At 39.4% G+C, this 6,000-nt stretch overlaps 1 long non-coding RNA gene across 3 annotated transcripts in view; it reads right to left on the bottom strand.

Moving 5' to 3' along the window:
• Positions 1 to 246: 246 nt before the first annotated feature.
• Positions 247 to 6,000, bottom strand: part of LOC102152773 — a 25,394-nt gene continuing 19,640 nt past the window's right edge. For 2 of the 3 annotated variants that reach the window (XR_005380939.1, XR_005380940.1), the window contains exon 3: positions 247 to 1,399. This is a non-coding gene — a long non-coding RNA (uncharacterized LOC102152773). The remainder of the gene's footprint in view (positions 1,400 to 6,000) is intronic. The other variant, XR_005380941.1, reaches the window with a different exon arrangement.

Genomic DNA, 6,000 nt, shown 5'->3' with positions numbered 1-6,000 from the left:
ATGTTTATATCTGAATGAAATAGAAAACAAACGATACATTTCAATATGCTCTTTGTTAAGAATTCACCTGCCTTGGGGATATACTCTTGGGTTTTTTAAACTTTTTTTTAAAACTGAATATAATGTATACACTTAGATTTACCAACTGAATTTTCTTTGACCTCAAAAACCTATGTAAACCAAGGTTCCACACATGTACATCTTTTTAAAAATATTTATTTATTTATTTATTTATTGCTTCCCGCCTCAAACAAATACACATTTTCTGTTGGATTCACAGCCCAGTGATATCTAAAGCAGCAGTTGGCAAGGAAAAAAAAAAAAACAGCAGTATAAAAGCCTCCTTGCAGGCATGTTTAGCAAATGCTTTCTTATTTTAATCTTTCATTATGATTTATAGAAGGATTCAAAGTTTGTCCCAGCAACCCGTCCAGCAACCCCAGCCTGTGGAGATAAATATCCTTACTGACTCTTAGCTACATTTGGCAACTTATTCATTGCTAATTTTTACTGCACCCCTAAGGAAATAAGAGCACTGTGTATTCTAGGGAAAAAAAACACTCCTTTCAAATACTCCTTTTTCCACTGCTGTGTGTGTGTGTTGTGTGAGCATTACCTGGTGGCAGGGAACAGAGTGGCTTTCTGTGGAGCCGCGGCTCCTGTCTCGGGCAGCAGACTCTGTGTCTGTGTGGGGAATTCCTGCTCCTGGCCCCAGCCCACAGGCCTCGCTTGAGAACAGCTAGGGCGGCCATGGCACACACCCTCTTCTTGCTTGGATAAGGATCTGTGCTCTGGAGACTCTTCCACGGAGCCCAGCAAGAAAAAGAGAAAGAAGCTTTCACTCCATCCCTGACTGGGAAACTCAGCTTGTTCTTTTTAAAGCAAACTTTCTCCTGGATCGTTCTACCAAGTAGTAGACAGAGATAAAAACCAACCTAACAGCCTTCGTGTCTCTTGAGAATGAGCTAGCTATGGAAGCCATAATTCAAAATTCATGTCGACAGCCCTGTGAGGGCTGTTCTTACAGGATGTTTCACACTTTTCCTCTCCCCGGGGTCTTATTTGAGTGACCCTGAGCTCTGCAGCTGACCAACTCTCTGTCTAAAGAGGACTTCTTGGCTTCAGATTTATACCAGGCCACCCAGGAAACCTATGGTTTCCAGAGCTGCCTACTTCTGTCACAAAAGAGAATACGGCTTTATGAAGTGGTGGACCTTGAAACTAAGACATGCTTACATCTTTAATCTGTGGCTTGTAAATAAAACACTTCCAACCCCTCTTCAGAGCAGAAATCTCTGGATGAGATCATTAACCCCTTATGGGCTGGCTTCACAGGAGAAGAAACACAAGCCTGGGAGTCTGGAGTTGGTTTCTGCTTATAGGTTTTGTTTGTAGGTATCTGAAAGATAAAGAATTCAGGTGAGACCTCTTGCTCCCAACCTTCCCTCAGCTCATCAGAATTATCCAGGGACCTTTTGAAACATAAGTCTCCCTAGAAGAGTCTGATTAACAAATGTGTTTGGGAAGTCACCTGGGAAAATACGTTTCTTAAAAGTTCCAGATGTGATTCTGACTCCAGAGAGATTTGGGAACCATTTATTTTGATGAATTCTGGTGTCCTGAGGAGCTCTGAGAAACAAGAGACAGGAAAGACCCAGAAGAGGAATCCTTCTGAATCCAGCCCAAGCTCCATGCCTCTTTCTATTTATGATAAACTATTGGTAGCATCATAGATGTAAAGGCTAAGTAGCTGAGGGGCTGCCCTTTCTGTATGGGGACCTGAGGAGCCACAAGGAAAAAAGGGAGGGGGTCTTCTGTCTGAGGGGACACCTGCATTTCCCTCAGCACAGGGGACTAGAGATTCTTATATGGAAACTTTATCCTGGTAACCCAAGGAATGCATTGATTCTTAACTAAATTTAAAAAATTCTCCTCTGCAGAGCCTAACACCTTGAGTATCTAAAACAAAAGATGGGGCCATTGACTTTTTTGGGGAAATATGTGTATTAACTATGCTGGTATGTTTCTCTTACCTGAATATCGGTGGCAAGAAGAGGGGAACTTCTTACTATTTAATGAATTATCCCCCCCTTTCAATAATCATAAAAGCTATTTACTGGTCATATTATAGTAAAAAATAAAATACATTTATACAAGCCCTTGAATTCCCAGACAGAAATGAAAGAGGCGCCAAGAGGGCACAGTGCTGGGCACATTAACTGTAACACTCACTAATATGTATTGATATTGAATCAATATGCACTGATCCATTAAGCACATGACCTGAGACTTAGGGCAGCTGAGTTGAAGCTTTTGACTTATTTGTTATCTCTTTGTTTATGTATTATTTAATGTGTCATATTTGTTCAGGGGAGTTAGACTGAATTATTTACTAACTACACCTATATATTTAGGATAGCATGGTTGAATTAATAACTTACTTAATGACTCTGCCTCACTCTGAAAACTGGGAATTCACCCTAAAATTGAGGAAATATTAAGTCTTTGCTTCTCAGAAACACCATAATCCCTGTTTATAAAACAACAAACTAAACCAAACAACCAAAAACCAAAACCCCAAACTGGCCCCCACCATGAAAGGAAGAGAATAGTGGATAGGATCAGATGGCTAGCAGTGGTGAGCTGGGCCAGCATGGCTACAGGATCTCTCTCTAACCCAGGACATGGCAAAGACCTTGCTTTAAGTAGGATGAATTAGATGTCCTTATGTTGGAATGTGGTCAGAAAAAAAATTAATAATTGTAAGTTTATCATTTTCAGAGTGGTTCATGGTACCTAAGTATACTAAATTGAAATGATATTAGGAAAATTAACTATAGTCAACATGTTAAAAAAAGAGAAAGCAGCTATCAAAAGCTATATTAAGGGGATCCCTGGGTGGCGCAGCGGTTTGGCGCCTGCCTTGGGCCCAGGGCGCGATCCTGGAGACCCGGGATCGAATCCCACGTCGGGCTCCTGGTGCATGGAGCCTGCTTCTCCCTCTGCCTGTGTCTCTGCCTTTCTTTCTCTCTCTCTCTCTCTCTGTGACTATCATAAATAAATAAAAATTTTAAAAAAAGCTATATTAATATCAGATGAACCAGACTTCAGAGCAAAGAAAATTAGCTGTGACAGGTGACAGAGAGGAACAGTACAGAACGATAAAAAGGCTATGCCACCAAGAAGACTTAGCAATCCCAAATATGTATGCACCAAACAACAGGGCTGCATCACATGTGAAGCAAAACCTGATAGCACTGCAAACAAAAATAGCAACACTGTGGTTGTCGTTGAGGACTTCATCACCTCTCTGTATGTGCTTGATCGAACAACTAGACAGAAAGCCACTAAGGCTATGGAAGAACTCAGCAACACCATCCACCAACAGGATTGAGTTGACATATCAAGAGAGACTGTATCTTGGATCAGGAAACAAAAGCAACAAACCTGAAAAAAACTGAAGTCATATGGAATGTGTTTGCTGTCCACATTGGAGTCAAACTAAAAATCAAAAACGGAGAAAAATAGCCTCAAACACCTGGAAATCAAGCAATGCACTTTTAAACGCCCTGTGGGTCAAAGAAGTCTCAGGAGAAAGAAACCATACATTGCCCTGAATGAAAATGAACATACCACCTATAAAAGGTGTGGGACATGGCCACAGCAGTTCTGAGAGGGAACAGACCTCACTAAATACTTATATTAGAAGAGGGGGTACCTTCAAGTCAGTGATCTAAGCTTCCGCCTCGAGAACCTAGAAAAGTAAACACAAAGCAAGCAGAAGGAAAGTTACAGAAAAGAACAGTGAAATGAAAAGCACAACAAAAGAGGAAACAGTAGAGGAAATCAATGAAATACAAAGCTTTTTCTTTGAAAGGATCAACAAAACTGACAAATCACACACACACACACACCCCTCAAAGAAGAGAGGAGAGGACATAGATTTCCAATACCAGGAATGAAACAGAGGCTATTACTATGGATCCTGCAGATATCGAAATGGTAATGAAGGAGTAAAATGGACAAGTCTGCACGCATAAATTTGACAACTTAGATGTAATGGACCAATTCCTTGAAAAGCACAAAGTACCAAACTTACCCATTATGAAGTGTGTAATTTGAATAGCCTTTTAACTATGCAGGAAATTTAATTTGTAACTAAAAGCAATCCAAAAACATAATCTCTAGGCACAGATTGTTTCCATGGAGAATGCTACCAAAACTTGAAAGAAGAATTAACATTAATTATATAAAATCTATTCTAGAAAATAGAAGGATGAAGTTACCCCCAGGCAGAAGGAATAGCAAATTCTGAACAAGTGCCAGGAGCCAAGAAGACACAGGCTCCTTCTGAGTCTCAAGCTTCAGGAAGCACTATGCTAGGTTTTTTGAGTAACTGAAAGTAATCTCGGGGTTTATTGAGAAAGATAGATAAAGAACAAATAATTTATACAGAATCTGATAAGCATTTCGAAGTGAAACTGGTACCTATGGGGACATGGAACAGGTAGGAATAAGATCTGAAATAGCAAACACTTTGGATTATAATGCATTTTAAATAACCTTAGTGTCAGTTCTTTGAAGTAATTGCACATCTAGTAATTTGAGCTGTTAAAAGGTTGGACAATAGGAGCACCTGGGTGGCTCAGTCAGTTAAGCCTCTGATTCTTGATTTGGGCTCAGGTCATGATATCAGGGTGGTGAGATCGAACTCCGTGTTGGGCTTTAAGCTGAGCCATGCACCCTGATTAAGATTCTTCGCTCTCCCCCTCCCCACTCCACTCATGCACTCCCTATCTCTGTCTCTCCCTCAAAAAAGAAGAAGAAAGGAAGAAGAAGAAGAAGAAAGAAAGGAAAGAAAGAAAGAAAGAAAGAAAGAAAGAAAGAAAGAAAGAAAGAAAGAAAGAAAGGAAGAAAGAAAGGAAGAAAGAAAAGGAAGAAGAAAGAAAGAAAGAAAGAAAGAAAGAAAGAAAGAAAGAAAGAAAGAAAGAAAGAAAGGAATAAATAAATAACGTAACTAAATAGAACTAAATAATTACCACGTAAAAATACATAAATAAATAACAATAAACAAAAAAAAGATTGGATGATGTTAATGAATAATTAAGTCTACATTGTAAGGGACATGTTGATTTTGCATATTATATGTATATATATTCTGAAGGACACAGAAATGTTGTCATGAATATACTCTATGTAAATCCTAAACTCTGCTTGTGTATTAATTTTAAGCAAATAACTCTTTATGTGATTACAAACTTAAATTGTAGCCAAGCTATGTGAATAGAGCAGTCTGACTTGCTGAGGTTTTGCTATAAACACAGATGATTTTTGGATCTGTTTTTAAAAGATGATTCTTGGCGACCAAGTAAGATAAGTCTAAACCATAATATAAAATGTGATGAAGCACACGAAATAAGTAAGTATGCTCATATGTCCTCAAGTGCACAAATATCTGTTTATTTCTCAGACACACAGATTCTACTCTTCACCTTTAACTTTTCTTTGCAGAAAGAAGTCTGCTTTATAATGTGCATAATAATATAAACAATCTGTCCCTGAGCCAAGAAGTCAAGGCATTCTACAAAGCAGACTCAGAGCAGGGCCTGGTGCTCAAATCACAGCATACCCAGGTCTGCTGAAAAAAACTCAGCAAAGAGGACTATGGAAACAGAACATTCTCTTTACCCAAAAAGCAGCATCCACATCCATCTTCCAAGGGAAATAGCTTTCCAGGGACTGTGGGCTGATAAGAAATGGCAAGTGATAAATGGAGCATTAGCGTCAAAGGACAAATGGCCCCCGAGGATGGAAAAAGTAGTTAAATTTTGACGGGAGTTATGCAGGTGGATGCGTGCCTGCCAAAAACATCACACACATGTGCACACACATACACACATATGCATAGGCAAGCATACACACACATGCACATACAGGAAACACATAAACAATCAGTCCATTTGGAAAGGAAACTGAAGCCCCTCTGAAGTGGGACTCCAC

The sequence above is a fragment of the Canis lupus genome, chromosome 29 (assembly GCF_011100685.1).
Source record: "Canis lupus familiaris isolate Mischka breed German Shepherd chromosome 29, alternate assembly UU_Cfam_GSD_1.0, whole genome shotgun sequence".
Taxonomy (NCBI): Eukaryota; Metazoa; Chordata; class Mammalia; order Carnivora; family Canidae; genus Canis; species Canis lupus.
This window is presented reverse-complemented; position numbering and strand designations above follow the sequence as displayed.